The sequence below is a fragment of the Atractosteus spatula genome (assembly GCF_055471065.1).
Source record: "Atractosteus spatula isolate fAtrSpa1 chromosome 10 unlocalized genomic scaffold, fAtrSpa1.hap1 SUPER_10_unloc_6, whole genome shotgun sequence".
Classification (NCBI taxonomy): Eukaryota; Metazoa; Chordata; class Actinopteri; order Semionotiformes; family Lepisosteidae; genus Atractosteus; species Atractosteus spatula.
This window is the reverse complement of record NW_028296626.1, coordinates 896016-912842: the sequence shown is the minus strand read 5'-3', so window position 1 is coordinate 912842 and position 16827 is coordinate 896016. Positions and strand designations below refer to the sequence as shown.

General features: G+C 41.6%; 1 non-coding gene across 1 annotated transcript; it reads left to right on the top strand.

Annotated features, from left to right (window-relative positions):
• Positions 1–4748: 4748 nt before the first annotated feature.
• Positions 4749–4842, top strand: trnai-uau (transfer RNA isoleucine (anticodon UAU)). The gene is made up of 2 exons: positions 4749–4786; positions 4807–4842. It is a non-coding gene; the product is annotated as a tRNA-Ile (tRNA).
• The last annotated feature ends 11985 nt before the right edge of the window (positions 4843–16827 follow it).

Genomic DNA, 16827 nt, shown 5'->3' with positions numbered 1-16827 from the left:
TTACTTGTTTCTGTGCCTATAAAACTTTTAAAACTAAAACTAAAACTAAAATATTTGATGTATAATAGATCTCTATCCATATGTGTATAATAGTCCTCTACAGTTAATTGTATAATAGAACTATATATTGTATAATAGAACTCCAACCATATATGTATAATAGTCTGCTAAATTGATCCATACATAAGAACTCCAACCATTTATGTATAATGGACATATAATCATAGAAACAAGTAATAGGTTTATTCCATGCTGAAAAAAAGAAGAAAGAGAACACAACGTTTTGGCCGTGGAGCCTTCTTCAGGTGTATAATTGACGTATAACAACATACGTATATTAGAATTTCATTCTAGACAAATTACGGACCACATTTATAATTCTAAGGTATGCATTTAATAGACTTATATTCTACATCGTTTGCCCACTGGGGAGACACTTCAACAGGTAACACCCCGTGCGAAACATCATGAGCATCTGTAAAATCTCTCTACCTGCCCGTTCTTCACAGAGACGTGACGAACTTTCCTATGCAGTCAGGCCGGTTCCACTTCTTCTGCGCCCGACAATGGAGGTCGTTTTGAAAACACGAGAGTAAAGGGACACTGCACGTCTGCAGATCATCACGTCCGAGTTTAAGGACAGTAACATCAGAGATTGGAAGCTATGGAGTTTCAGGTCTGTTTTTTTATTATAGGTTCAAGAACGTCTGAATACATTTGCAAGAAGTATTTCAGAATCCCAGTCAAATCCAGTACGAATGCATCTTTTGGAATACGTCTTCCTGTAAAAATAAAATGACTTCAAGGGCGCTATAAGCACAGGTTTGAAAGCCTGCTCCACAGAAGAACTATATCCAGAGGTGCCAAAGTCGAGATTTCACCACGTGAGAGAAAGCATCTCAGAAAATGAAGTTGCAGTCGCTTCCACGTGTCATAACACCACTAGGTCAGACCACAAGAGCTGAAGAGCCGCTATCGAGAGTAACGCGGCCGAGCGCTCTAAGGAGCTGGATTAAAGCTCCAGTCTCTTCGGGGGCATCTGTTGGAATCACACCGCTGCCGCGTATCTCCTTGTTAAGAATCCCTTTTTTGTTGTTGTTGCTGCCTCCAGGCGATGTAAAAAAGATTCAGAAACAAATAATTTGAACAACATTAGTCGCCTGTATGCTTGAAGGCGCGGCGGCTAAGTGGTAAGGTGTCGGTTTCGTAAACTGAAGATCGTGGGTTCAAACCCCACCTGTTTCATTTGTCACCACTTTCCTTGAGTTTCAGTGTCTTTAAAAAACACGCAAAGTAGGAGTCTCTATAGTAAAAGAATGTTACTGTCGCCAGTGATGAGTGTTCTTGCATATCCTGCTTTGTTCTTCAGTCGACAAAGCCTGTCTCTCTTCACACCCATCTTCCGAATGATCGTCTCAGCATTGGGAAGGAACGGGCATTTGGTACAGCCCCCCCACTCCATGGTCTGATCACAAACAGATCGGGTGAGCTGTCAGTCTAGGTTGGAAGTAACGTCCGAAAGCACTAAAAATCTGATTAGGAACGAGAAGACCGTGTTTTTTGAAAACGAGTAAACGATAAAATTATATAAGTAGTGGGACAAAACATTGTCTGCCTACAAGACTATGTCATGCTAAACGCCACAAATTGTGTTCGTCCAGTCGTGTCGTCCTAAAGTTACGGAAAATCGGATGCAACTGGTGCATTTGGTGTACATTTCTTCAGGATAGTCGCGTGGTTTAGAACAGCAGATTCATAGATTCGTGTCTTTTAAGCTTTGTGTTCCGCTCTCCAGATAGAGGCGAGGGTTCAAATCCCACTCCCGACAGTCAGGCGTTTTACCCTGTCTTTACACTGTTTCAGTCTTGTGCTCGCTGACAATCACAATACGAGGAAAACGGAGAAACTGCTTAGCAACAACATAATGGACAGAAAAAAGCTTCGTGAACACGTGAATGTGATTAGCAGCAGTAACGTATGCATTCAAATGTTGAAGTCCGAATTATAAAAACAGCAGAAGAAAGGTGCAATTTGTGAGAATTCTCGGGTTTTTATGCTGCTTGGACTTCTTTCAAGCCTACGAAGTGACCCCCGTTTCATTTTCATTTTCAAACTTCAGAACCGAATAACAAAATGGCAAATACCGTTTCCACGATGTATTCAGCGACGCCAATGAAATATTTTAGTGCTGGCTCAAATGCGAGGAATTTCAGAAAAACCTGGAAAAGCAATGCTTGCAATAAATGACATAAATTTAAAGCGTGTAGTCAGCATGAACAGAACAACGCAATGCTCTGTAAAAACGATCTGAAGCCGCAATTACTCTTTTATCCGGGCAGTTCATTCCGATACGATGTTTCTGCAGAATAAATGAAATGCCGAACTCCAAACATGTTGTTGCCATTATTGTTACTCCTGTTGCTGTAGTTTTAAACTTAATCAGTGGGTATGTAATGTTGTATAGGGGCTGGACTACTTTGTTCCGTCCAAATTCCATTATGTGAATTTATGCTTTTTTAATATAAGTATTTACAATACAACGCGTGCTCAAAAACCGTTACTTGGTAGCTTAAGAAGCGGCAGTGTTTTGACAAAGTGTGGTATTCGAACAGTAAATGCTGAAGTGTTTAATACTTGCTTGTGAGCGAATCTCCCTCGATTTAGACAAACTCTTGTTAGGCCGATGATTTCAGATCAAAATCTGAATCAAGTGGAAAGAAAGCTGAATTACGCAAAGGTCATAGAAGGCACTGGGTATCACTGTTACGCCATCAGGTCCTGCTAGGAGGATTGGGGGGATCAAATTGACACAGAGGGACCCAATGTGGGGGCTGAACCCACAGTTCTGAGATTAAGAGATTCATGCTCTATTGACTGCGCCTATATAACTCTTGTGCTACAGCAGTAATGTTTCTGGGTGTGGATGGACATGACATAATAGGCTGACAGCAGGAACACGTGGCCCACAGGCAGTGACAGTATCGCTATCACATTTGGCTGCAGTATATTGTGTTGAGAGCAGCAATAACTTTCCTGCAGAGATGGGAGTGCCTTTAATACAGCTCTTTCAATCGGACAGAGTAACAGGAACGGACCAAAAGTTTCTGCTGTGGATCCATCTCCACGTGGGGGAAAGAGACAGTAAAATAGCGATGAAGAAACAGAAAGAATTGTGCTCGCTGCAAAGTAGGAAAGAAAGAGGTGTTAGGACACGTAAAACAGCTTGGCGATAATTTGCAGCGACAGTTTTATGTTATTTAGTACACAGATTTCTCTTCATGTTCCTTAAGATGTGTAATTTGTATGGTGGTTGTATGAGAACAGTTTATTCTAAAGTCCTGTCAATTAACAGTGGAGAGCTACCTGGTGCACGTCTTCAAGAAGACTCTCTTTAAGGCGATTAGAAGTTTCTCGAACAAATCTGCGTCATATTTTTAAAATAGTTTAGCTAATGAGCAACGATAGTATAAATGAATTCTCCCACCCTCCATTCGAAGATAAAACTCCATGTGCGAGTCGAAGTTTCCTTGAAGCTACAGATGTTCGTCATTATTGGACATCCCCGGTGATATTGACTAAGGAGCTCAATTCTTACGTGCTGTAGTTCAACGTGCGCAAAACACTCATATCCCCTGCAAATATCGGCAAGGTCAACGATATTCTCAACAATTTGTGCCAGTGCAATTCGTGCCATACTTTTTCGCAATGTATTCTGACAAGCCAAGATCAGAGGGTCATATTTGGAAAATGGTGCATTAAAATGTCTTGTACTTCAGGATTTTGATAGTCTATTACATTGTCTCTCACACCTCGGTGTCAGAATTGTGAGACGTTTTTATAATCAGGGGGGAGGGCCGTAGCAATAAGCAGAAAGCACAATCACCTTTTTCCCAGTGCAAGTCCATGTTATGGTGAGTTTTTAAAATTGGTTTGCGATTTTCTAAAATATACTCCATACAAAAATATAATTTGGACAGTCGCTATTTATTTGGATATTCCCTTTCACTGAGGATGTCTACAGTATTCCAGCCAAATTAGTACTGATCGAAGAGAGCCATCTACAGGCGAAAGGCGACATAACATCACAGCAGCAGCATTTAAGGTGGAACGATAAACGCGAATAAGAAGCTGGCGAATAAGAAGCCAACTTCAGCCTCGTAGCAGGCCCTGAGAGGCACGCTCAAAATAATCATCTTTCCCAGTACTTCAGAGTCATATTTAGATCGCTTTAATGCAATTTTATTTGATTGATGGGAGATGTGAAGCCATCGAGCCTGTACTGCGATTCACATTGAAATTGAAGCCATTTCTCATGCTTTCTCTCAGTGTCGGGGCTGCAATTGCATGTAAAGGAGGCGACTTGAAAATGAAACGTGTAATCACCTTACAGAGGGTCTTCACGACGGGGTGCGTCAGCTAGTTCTCCATTATTGTCAATTTACTGGACTTCTGAAGAAACCTATCGACATAGAAAATACAAACTGCACAGCTTAAGGCACATGAAGAGAAATCCGTGTGCTGATTGACTCAAAAATGTCGCTACAAATAATCCGCCGGGTTGATTTTCTTGTCCGACCACCTCCCTCCGTCCCCCTTTGCTGTTAGCACAATTCTTTCAGTTTCTTTTCTTGTATTTTCCTTGCTATTTTACTGTTCCTTTTCCTCATCTGGAGATGGATCCACAACCGAAACCGTTTTCACCCTGTGTTTCTGCAGCGTCAGTCTGTATGAGGAGCACAACTTGCTCAGCTCCAGTGGCGCAATCGGTCAGCGCGCGGTACTTATACAGCAGTACACAGCGGAGTCATGCCGAGGTTGTGAGTTCAAGCCTCACCTGGAGCAGTGTCTTCAGCTACTGAAAGCAACTGTCGAGTTTAGATACTCTTAGGTATTTGATGGAGATAAATTAACATCAAACGAACAAGTAAAGGTTTATTTTTAGTCACAATCAAAGAAGGCTCCACAGCTGAAACATTGTGTTTCCTTCTCTTTTCAGCATGGAATAAACCAGCATGGAATAAACCTTTGCAGCCCACACATGCTTATGCAGCTCCCTACTTAAATTACTATCAGCTGTGTACCTCCAGTTGACCTGTACACAAATATATGAGAGAGGTCTACTGAGACGAGAGGAGCACTGAAGATTTGATAAAGCTCTCGCATTAGACTCTGTGTTTATGTTGTTCCCCAGATTTGTTTTTAATGTTCTTTTTCTTTTGAAGTTGTTGCGTTTGGTTGTTTTTTTATAGTTGCTAGACTACTACAGGGATTTACCTAGGTTCCCGGAAGACTTCTCGTTTTGTGTTTGTTGTGTTTTCGGGTTACCACTATTTATTTTCTTGATAGGACCCCACGCATTACTGTGGGACTAGTTAACTTTAGTTCATAAATTGTACCTGAAATTACCACATAAACTACTACTCTGTTTTCCTTTTTTTTAAAAAAAAGGCAAAACTAATGTTTGTTTCTCCTTGCTTCTGATTGGTAGCTACAACGGGTCAGTTGAAACAAACTGGCTGCTGAAATTTGTCAGCAGCTCTGTACCAAACCTGTTCTCAATTGCAACAAACCTAAAATAACAGCTGCTGCCCATTAGACGTTACTAAAGTAGGAAACTAAGCAGACTAAGCGGAACAATAGATCACATTGGAACTGTCCTGAATGTAGTGGAAATAATATCGTCATTAAGTAATGAACAATTGCTTTCCAGACACTACAATTATTCACAAGGAATTTTATCAATACATATTTTATTAATAAAAGCGTGATATCTTAATAATGAAGTTTAATGTTATCTTTATTAGTAGCTGTATTACAGGTAATGCATGCACAGACTTTATTATGCTATAATGAATTTTCAGGTATCCCGGGGAGAGAACTGAAATGAAGGAAATACATATTTAAAGGGGTGTAAGTCTTAAATGTGTTCTGTCACATAGGAGTGTTAATTGAATAGATTTGTTGTATGATTTAATATGATTTGACTCTACACTTGTGTTTCTCAGGAGACAGCATTAATATTGGGGATTTGCAGATACAGATAATAAGTTGTACTATACAGGCAAATGTACGGTTACCTTAATGAAAAAAAACTCTTATCATTACCCTTTTCAACATTATTATTTAAGACAGTCTTTCAGAACAGTATTCTCGTATTAGTGGCTATAGTCTAATGATAATGGTGGTGAAACAGGCGAAATGTGCGGAAAGAATTGGAGATGGAACAGGAGACTCATCCAGTCGATAGAAAGGTTGGGAAGGACTGCACAAACACCGTGCCAGTGCTTAGTAGCGTCATTCAAAAACAATACGTGGTTTAACAATATCAACTGCTCTACTTTGAGCTCAGCTCCACTGCTAGTAATACATTGCCCAAATGTTCTAATTAGATACATGTGTTTTCTATGTGTATTTAATTAGTATTTCTTTTGTTTTAATTGATTTAAAATAGAATCTTTATAAAACAGACAAAGGCTTTATGTGTCGCGCTGAAATTCACACACAAGTAAGGAAAGATATCGCGTTTAGGAAGAAATCCAGAGTGGAGACGCCGGCGATTGAAAACAGCCATATACATGCGAGGTACTGTACTGTATGTGCTCTACCACTGAACTAAACTCCCGACAACTACTGTATCTTTATCTGCGGCACTTTGTTTTAGGAAGAGTGAGGAGTCTACAAGCCTAGAAAATGTTAGAAGAATTCAGAACAAGAGGCTCTGCTTCACCGTTTACTCAGCTTTCGTTGGACAACTAAGTGAATGACAAATTTTCACTTTCTGATTAAAGAACATAAAAAACACCTTTCTTCCAGCCAGATTCAAACCAGAGAACAAAGAGTTCCCAGCTGTTTCCACTATATTCCTCCGCTCTTACAACTGAGTAATCGAAAACACAGGAAGCCCACCTTTTGTCTTACATAAAGCACAATGTAGTGCAGCGTTCCTATTTATTTAAATCCCAGTTCAAAATCAAATCTCATTCCCATAGTCCTGTTTAGTTTGAATTTAAGCAGTTAACCAGGCTTCTACAGTATACACTCCCAGAGATATTACAAAATGTTTGAGGGACATCATTAGATATAGAAATTGACTCTTTTTCTAGTGGGATCACATTAAACCTTTCTTTTGGATTGAGAACAGGATTGTCGTGAGATTCAATACACATCTGCCTTTGCTTCTTTCGACGACGAATGGATTATTGAGGTGCAAACATCGGTTCAAATCAAAACAAAATTGTACTATACAGTACTTCTGTTTCAGCTACCAAAATTTAACCTTAGTTGTAAAATTCCATATTAATATTCAATATTAAGTGGATTTAAACATGCACAGTAGAGAAACAGATTAAATCTCTTCCTCCCTGGGCCATTTGCCCGCTTCTCTCACTAAACCACCATTCCGTCTCTTCACAGCTGTTCCAAGACCCTCTTTCTGTCACACCTCTCTACATCTATTCTGACTTCACACCTCTTGATTGGCCTCTCTTTCTGTCCCCTGCTCCCGCCTCTCACTCCTCCTCCCTCCCAGCCTTTGTTCTCCCACTACTTTACCTTTGCCTACTGCCCTGTCTCTCTCACACCTGAAGAAGGCTCCACGGCCGAAACATTGTGTTCTCTTTCTTCTTTTTTTCAGCATGGAATAAACCTATCTGTCAGAAGTGTTTGACTGACAATTGAGCAATATGTGATTATCTCTTATTATTATTTTTACTTATTTAATGAACAGCAGTGTTGTCACTCTTATAAGTGTAATATGATTATCAGCAGCAGCAGACTGATGGTCGTGTCTACAATAGTGACTAGTTGACAAGTTTGTAGCTCTGAGCAGTGGGACTCAGATCACACAGAAGACCTGTCTGTGTGTGATTCCACACCAGCCCTGGGATTCAGCGTCTTCCACACGTCTCTCATGTGGAGTCTTATAAATATACAGTTAAACAGAGTCTGATAACAGTTATATAGTTAATTAAATAATCAAACTGGCTGAGGAACTGAGAGATCGAGTGAAAATAAAACCAAGAGCTGCTCTTCAACCTCCAGGATCAGGAGTCTGATCCTCTTGGCTTCTATTCTATGGAGATTCGTGTAAAAAGCTTAAAAGCACTTATTATAGAGACCTGTGCTCCTTCTCTTTCTCTTCTGCTCCACAGGAGTATGCTTTATAACGCATTATTCTGTGAAGTAAACATTTTTTTTTCTGTTAGTGTTTAATGAATTTCATTTCTCGGTTTGTCATTCTCCTCCTCCTGCTGTTATGAATCGCTTCTCTTAACAGCCCGGTGTGTTTTGTTTTTGGAGATGTTATATCTGTAAGAAAAGCCCTCCGGGCTCCGGACAGGAGTCTCCTCCAGCGGAGACGCGCTCTGCTCTGTCAGAAAGAGCGCTGTGACGTCACAGACACCAGCCAGAGAGCCGGAATCGGAGAGCGAGACCGTGGGAGACGCGCAGAGCGCACGGAGGAGAGTTATTGATCACTTATCAAGCAATTAATTCAACTAAAAAAACATAGAATAATCGATTAAGTTCACCGATTGGTGAGCACTGATTCTTTTCCCATTCTTGACCCATTTTAAAATCTAGAAAAGAGTCAAAATCGATTAATTAACATGCGTTTAGTGTTAATAATGTTCAATCTGAAATTAAAGAATGATTTATTCAAATTATTATTTAGGAATTGTATCCTAGAGCTAGAAAATTATATTCAAAGTTAATAAATTTGTGTAAGTAACAGTTTAAATGCATTTTCCATTTGTTTACAAATCATAAGTATGGTAACCATGGCGACACGTGGCACATCACTGTGCCTGGCTAGATGTCTCGCCTTCGTCACAAAGAGTGGTGTGACGTCACGGACAGCAACTAATACTAATGCTAGTGTATTTATGTTAATATTAGTGAGAGTACAACTGGTAGTTTTAATACTAATGCTAGTGTTCATGTGAGTATTAATGATGATAGCACTACTGATAATTTTAGTTTTAATGGTCATATTAATGTTAATATTAAATTTAATTATAGAGTTACTGTTACAGTATTAACAGTAGCAGTAGTGTTAGTTTTAGTGATATCATTACTGTTATTATAAGTGTTTGTGGAGTGTGTCTGTGAGTTTGTGGTGTTTGTGAGTGTGTGGTGTTTGTCAGTGTGTGAATGTGTGTCTGTCAGTGTGATATTTCTGTCATTGTGCAGGTGTGTGTCTGTTAGTGTGTGGGTGTGTGTCTGCAAGTGTGTGGTGTCTATCAGTGTGTGGGTGTGTGTCTGTAAGTATTAGTAGTGTCTATGTGTGTGTCTGTGAATGTGTGCGAGTACTGTATGTGTGTGAGTGTCTGATTGTGTGTATAAATGTGTGTGGTGCCTGTGAGTGTGTGTTGTGTCTATGTGTGTGTCTGTGAATGTGTGTCTGTGAGTTTGTATCTGTGAGTGTGTGTAGTGTTTGTGTGAATGTGTGTGAGTGTGTGGTTGTGTGTCTGTCAGTATGTCATAATGTGTGTGAATGTGTGGGTGTATATCTGTCAGTGTGTGTGAATGTGTGTGTAGGTGGGCTTGGGCTCCAATGCTGTGTCTGACAGAAGTGACCCATCAACAGGTGTTGAGGTCCAGAGTCACTTGCAAATTTCTAGAGCACTTTAGAACTTTCTAGAGTCCAGACCAACGAACAGAAATCTGTGAGTGCTGTGTTTTTATCACTATTAGCGTATGTGGTGTCTGTGGGTGTGTGGGTGTTTGTGAGTGTTTGATGTGTGTGGGTGTGTGTCCATGAGTATGTGTAGTGTCTGTGTGTCTATGTGAGTATTAATGATGATAGCACTACTGAATACTAGTATTCATGTGAGAATTAGTGATGATAGAGCTACTTTGAATTTTAGTTTTAATGCTAGTATTCATGTTAATATTAGTGATAATCATAGTGTTAGTGTCAGAGTATTAATACTCATTGTCATGTTAGTTCTTTTGATAGTATTACTGTTATTATTGGTATTATTAGTGTACTACTAAGTTTGTGTTATTGTTAGTAATATACAAACTGTAAGCCTTAATTGCAGTGTTACTGTTGTAATATTGGCAGTATTTGTGTAAGTGTTAGTTATAGTGTAACTGTAGGTAAGAGTGTAGGTAAGGCCCCGGCTGCCCTGTGGTGGCTCGGGGAGGGCCTGCGGGTCGAACTGGAGGGGCTTCTCTAGGTTGAGGAGAGCTGGGTGCGGACCTGGGCTCAGAATGCGATGTCTTCCATCCAGCTTGACTGCCTGGACTTGTACGATGAGGTCCTGGCCAAGTTTGGATCGGAGGCAGCATATGTGGGATTGGTGAGTCCCTGAAACCCCTCCCCTTGTCCAGCTTACACTGTGGTATCAGGGCGGTACAGGGGCTGGGGCGACTCTCCTGACCCCCTCAGCTTTCCAAGATACCTGCGTCACCCCACTCAACCTGGAAATCTCCCAGATCCAAGGGGAGAGAGACAGGAGCTGGGCTGGGACACCAGCCTGCTGTTATTTCAAGTGGTTGGCTGAAAGACACACCGCTTATAGATCACCACTAGCGGGCATCATAGAGTGGGTGGTGAGACTCTTGGTCATCGATGGCAACAGTGGGGTTATTCCCCTCTCTCTAATGGCTCTATTAACAGTGGGGTGTCTCTGTCTTTCTATTGGCTCTATTAACAGGGGGGTGACCCCCCTCCCCCTCACTTTTGGCTTTAGAGATACCACAGTTCCACCCCTAGGTTGCATCTCCTGTCTGGCGCTGTGGAGGTATGATGATGATTCACTGTCTTTGTTCTCTCTCTCTGGTACAGGAGTTGGTACTGAGTTAGTGAAGTTTCACAGAGGATATGATAAGAAATTTTACCAAATCCCAAAATTAAAACAGTGAAGACAACGGGCAACACAACGGGAGCTCTGATAATGGAGGTTTGGTTTGACAGCAGCAGACATGGTCAGGACATCTTGCCTGATTCTCTCTCCCCATTTTCCTAGGATATTCCCTTCCAGGGCACAGGAATCATGAAGCAGGATGACTAGGAGGAGGTGAAGGAGACACTGAAGTCCTGCTTCGAAAACATGAAGGTCAGGTGTGACTTCTCTGAGGTGGACAAGTGCTTCCGCCAGTGTGCAGCATAGCTCTACCTCATCCTGCAGAACTACCTGGGAGTCCCTGTAACTGAGGTCTGTGAATAGCAGGTTAATTTTTTCTCTTTGTAGTAGTCTTAGGACAGTCTGACTTGTTGTGGGACTCAGCAGGAACAGAAAGGTCTTCTGTGTGTCTTCAGTCTCCACAGCCAAGGAGACACATGATCCAGATTGGCGAGGCTGTTAAAGAAAACAAGATGTTCATCCCTCCCTCTCCTGGACCTCGGCGCCCCTGGGCCCTCCCTCCTCAATCATCTGAACTCAGAGAAACCCCTGGTGACTGTGCCATGCCGCCCCCATCAAGCCCTGGAGGAGCCCCCTCCTTTTAGGAACTTCAGAGTTCCTGAGACTCAGAGACAGGTGAGAAGTGAACAGAACCTCTGTCCTTGTGTGGAGTCACCTGTACAGGCTCTTATTGGACACACTGTATAAACTCATCTGGACAGACTCTTACTAGATACACTGTATAGTCTCACCTGGACAGACTCTTATTGGACACACTGTATAGTCTCATCTGTACAAACTGTAGAGACTCTAGGAGGAAAAAGGAGGAAAAGAAACAGATGAAGCAGGAGGAGAAGAGGGGGAAAATCATGGAAAAGGAGGAGATGAAGAGGAGGAGAGTTTTTTGAAAAAGAGGAGGAGAAGAGGGGGGAAATCTTGAAAAAGAAGGAGATGGAACAGATGAAGCAGGAGGTCGAGAAGAGGAGATGGGAAGTGGAGAAAAAGAAGAGAGAAATGAAAGCTCAGAAGAAGAGAGTGAAGGAAGAGAAGAGCAGCCTCTAGGTATGTCCAGACTGTAGGTTTAGCAGGAACAGCAGTAGATACAGCTGTGATATTATTCAGAGCACTAGTAGTGTCATCAGTACTATAAACATAAGGGGGGAATTTACTGTTGTAAGCAGCAGCAGGAGTGATATCATTAGTAGAAGAAGCAGAATTAATTATTATTATTATTTTAAAATTGCAGAAACTGCTCAAGGTATTGTTTGGAGCCTGACTTCTCACCAGACTAGAATGAAGAGAAGAAGGGATCTGAAAAAAATTCTGAAATAAAGTTGAGAATCAAGCGGAAAGGAGTCACTACACTAGGAAGAGAGAATCGATAAACCAGAGTGTAGATAAGAAATAAAGGAATAAGGGAGATCAATGACTTATGTTGTGGATTATTCTATATTAAATCTCTGTCAGGGTGACGAGGCAGTGCAGTGGTTAGCATTGCTGGGTTCATTTCGTGCATTCAATCTGCTCCCTGGGTATGTGCATGTACCCTTGTTCGCTTGGGTTTAGTTAATTAGCTTCTGGGAAAACCAGCCCTGGTGTAAGTGTGTGTCTGTAGTGTCCCATTCAGGGCGTATCCTGTCTTGTGCCCATTTAATGCTGGGATAGGCTCTGCCTACCCCGCTACTCTGAATTGATTGAAGCAGTTACAACAATGGAGATAGTATTTAATGCAGAGTCCCTGTTAATACTACAGTTATACAGTTGTTCTCTCAAGAATATAAATACTCTACAAGAAATACATGAGCTCTATCAATAATACAGATAAGATAATATATCAATAATATCAATCTGTAAGATCAAAATAGACTAGATGAGAAATTGAAATTGAGATTTTTTCCTGAGTGTACATGGTTTACTTGTGTGTGAACATTTCTGTGAAGAAAGAAGCTGGTCCCACCCTGAGCATGACAATAATGATTCAAAATCCAAACCCAAAAGTCTATTAAGTACCGAACTTGAAAAACACAGATTACCCTCATATCAAGCTTCACTTACATTTTTTATCATTTTTTTTATAACTACAAAGCAGATGGAGCCACCCCTTAATTGATTCAAACACCAGATTTGTTAAAATACCACATACCTATTTATATATATTTCTAATAGCACCGGAGAAGCTGAGTCAATAATGTCAAAAACAGTTATTTTACAAACCAGAAACATATTTTAAAAAGGACAAAGAAACACAAGGAGCCCACAGTTTCTGGTACTTCTAGTTTGAAAAAACGGATTGATTAACCAGCACACAAATGGATAAACTCCCCACTTGATTGACAGCAGGGAGGGCTGTGATTCGGTGAAAACTACCAAGAATGAGAGCGGAGACTGTGATTGGACAATTCTTTGTAAATAATTGGGAGCCATACAGGCTTTGATTGGCTAAGGCTACCAAAAACGAACTGAGACCCAGGGCTGCAAGTTTATAATGTGGGAAGATTTTCATCAAGTGTATCTGTGTTCAAGTCCTGGTGTGAATATGTTGAATGCAGGTGTGGCCTTCTGTTTAGACTCTGCAGCGCTCTGGTTGTCAGCTAGCTCTCAGGGAAGCACGGCATAGAGACAGGAACTACAATTTGCCTGCATTATGCACAGAATGACTACGTTGGTCTAGCAGTTAGGATTCCTGGTTTTCACCCAGGTGGCCCGGGTTCGGCTCCCAGTATAAGAACGCCTCTCTGTTGCCTTTTGGTTTCCAAATGAGCAGCTCAGTTTAGAAAAGAGCAGTGTAGAGCACCGTGAGGTCTGCAAAAATGTGTAATAATAGCAATTGCTTGTTTCAGCCAGCTTTTGTACTGAAGCCCTTAAATTTTGCCAGGTGGGTAGGGGTAACTTGTATAGAGTATTGAACTTCAAGAAATTTACTCGTCTCGGTAATATTTTTCCACATTGTGAAGAGGAGATTTTCTCCATTTCTCCACTTCTGTAGCCTGACTTTCTCTATTGCTAGAGATCTGTAGAATCTGGAGTCACTTATCCAGCTCTGGGAACAGTGTCTAGATGACAGGTTTCTGACAGAGGCCAGCAGGTTTTGTGCCAAAATATCTTGATATTTGGAGCTAGTCATTATCCTATCTATTTTAACTAGAGCCCCTGTCCCAGCTGAAGAAAAGCATCCCCAAAGCATGATGCTTCCACCACCAAATGGTGTGTGATGATGGGCTGTGTTACACCAAACATATCTTTTAAACTTAAGGCCAAAAGGCTTACCCTTTGTCTTATAAGACCATAAGACATTTTTTAGGGTGACTGAATGCATTTTATTGCAAAATTTAGATTTATTTTTTTGTGAAAAATGGCTTCTGTCTTGCCTCCTACCCCATAGCCCAGACATGCAGAATACGGGAGATTGTTGTCACATGCAAGGAGTGACCAATACCCACCAAAAATTGCTGCAGCTCTGTAGGCCTCTGTAGCTTTCTGTAGGCCTCTTGGTAGCTTCCCTCATAAGTTTTCTCCTTGTCCCGTCATTAACTTTGGAAGGTTGTCCTGATCTTGTCAATGTCCCTGTGGTGCCACATTTGATGATAATCTTCAGAGGGCTCCATGGTACATCCAATGCCTTTGATATTCTTTTATACCCCTCTCCTGATCAGTACCTTTCAACAATAAGATCCCTTATATTTTTAATCACCTCCTTGAGGACCATGGCTATCCCAGTAGAATCACTTTCATTAATGGCAGGTGTATGCTACTTAACTTTAGACATGATTTTGAATGTGATTGGTTAACTCTGAACACAGCTACAGCCCCCATAATAAAAGGGTGTGCACACTTATGCAACCAGAGTGTTGTAGGTGTCATGCCCTCTGCAGCCAGAGGGTGCTCCTTCTCTGTCCTGTCTCTCATTTCCGGTTATTTGCTGTCCTTCCAGTATTTCTCTCTCTCTGGGGCTATATAATAAAGTATCTAATTGCATTAATGAAGTAAAGACTTGGATATGTGAAAACATTTTGTTCTTCAACTCTGATAAAACAGGTTCTGTTGTTTGGTGGCTACAATACTGATAGGACTACTATAACTTCAGCACTTTACTCAGAGCATTCAAAAATTTGCCTCAAGAATCAGCACATAACCATATTAGACGCAAGGCTCTCGTTTAACTCTCATGTTAAAAGAGTATCAAAACATACTTCCTACAGTTGAGAAAAATTGCAAAACTAAGGCAGTTTCTCTCCACTCAAGACACAGAGAAATTAATGCATGCTCTTGCATACAGCAGGTTAGACTACTGCAATGCCCCACTATCAGGTAGCAAAGACCTTTAGAGACCGCCGTGTATAAGCCCCACATAAGTGATGTGAACAAACAGCATTTTACAAAGGAGCTGCTTTGGAGTCGACAAAGCTCATCTTGGTCTCTCTGCACAGCCAAATTTCAAGTGATCAGCTCCGTGTACAGAAGGAAAGTGCATTTGGTACGAGATGCCATGAAACACCAGAAATACATTGAGAAAAGATGGCCTGTCGCTAGGGACCTTTATGCAGTTGAGAAGCATGCGAAAAAAGGTGGTTTGTTTCCGCTTGGGAAACCTTTCGTTTAGGCGAAACCACTACAGAATGGAAAGCTGCAGGCACTACTGCTGCTGCTGCTGGTGACTCTTGTTGTGAATGCAAGGAGCTGCATCTCCAACATCCCTAACTTCCACTCGATAATCTACTGGACACACCTGCCCCTCACAGAGTCAGTGGAAAGACCCCCGAGTGGGAGTAACGGAAGGCAAAAGAGATAGGGGTCTTTCTCTTCTTCTCACAAGCTGTGGGACACAACAGACATACAGAAGGTGCTGCAGCACCATTTTCATAAAATGCAATTATGTTGGATGAAATTGTCGAGCTGCTTCAACCTCTGGGGCAGGAAAGGCAGTCTCAGACATGCCCACAGCCATGCCGGCTCGAAGTGGGGGAAGATTTTTCCCCAAACCACCTCCAAGACCGGTGCCCTGAACTGCTTTGCCAGAACCAGCCTGTGGAACACGATGGTGGTGCACCCCAGGAGGCTCACCCCATGGTCCCCCCACTTCACTGTCATCTCCCTGAGCCATGCACCGGTCACAGCTTCTCCAGCCAGCTGTCCAGGAGGCTGAGTTTGAGTCGCTCAAAGTCCTGGCGGATCTAACTGCCAGACAGCTCATCGTCAACCTCCCGCACAGTGTCGACAATAGCTTGAGCAGGTAGAAAGCCATCCTTTATTTCGTAAAGAAGATCCCTGAACTAAGACAATTCAGCCTCATAGAAACATCTACTCCATCGAGACCTGAGCCGGGTGGTTGAGGAACAGAGGCTGCTCAAGCAGTATTTGTCCCACAATAGACACTTTTTTGGGAAAAAAAAAATTGAATTGATGTATCATGTGAACCCTTGCTCTTAAGATGGAAAGAGATTGCATTTGGTATTGCATGCAATTAGATGCTAATTATTTTATTTACTTTGCCCTCTTGTTAAGATGTGTTACATCAGGAAAATAAAGTATATGCTCAGTAGAGGGGTTGTCATATTTTGTCTGTTAATCAAACATAATCAACAATTATGGACAACCATTTTTTGCCAAGGTTGTGAATTATAATGCCTTCAAAGTCGCATTTAAACTTTCTGTAAAATTAAAAGAAAACACAGAAATGCAAGCGGGCACTGATTTGTGTCCAGAGTACTCCAACGTAACAAATCCTGCTCCAGAAATGGTCTCTTCTCCCCTTTTGAGCCACTGCCCTTCAAAAGGTCTCTGCGTGTCTCTGTTAGGGAGATGTCAAGATGCTGAGCCTGTGCTGTGCTTCAGTGGCGGGTGTAGAGGACACGCTGTTGTACATGGAATGCAAATTGAGCTCCTTGGACATATAAACTGACAGATGGTTTAAACTTCTCTCAATATACAGGAGATCCTGTGTCCGAAATCCTGAGGTGCCTTTCTTCCTGTCTTTTCA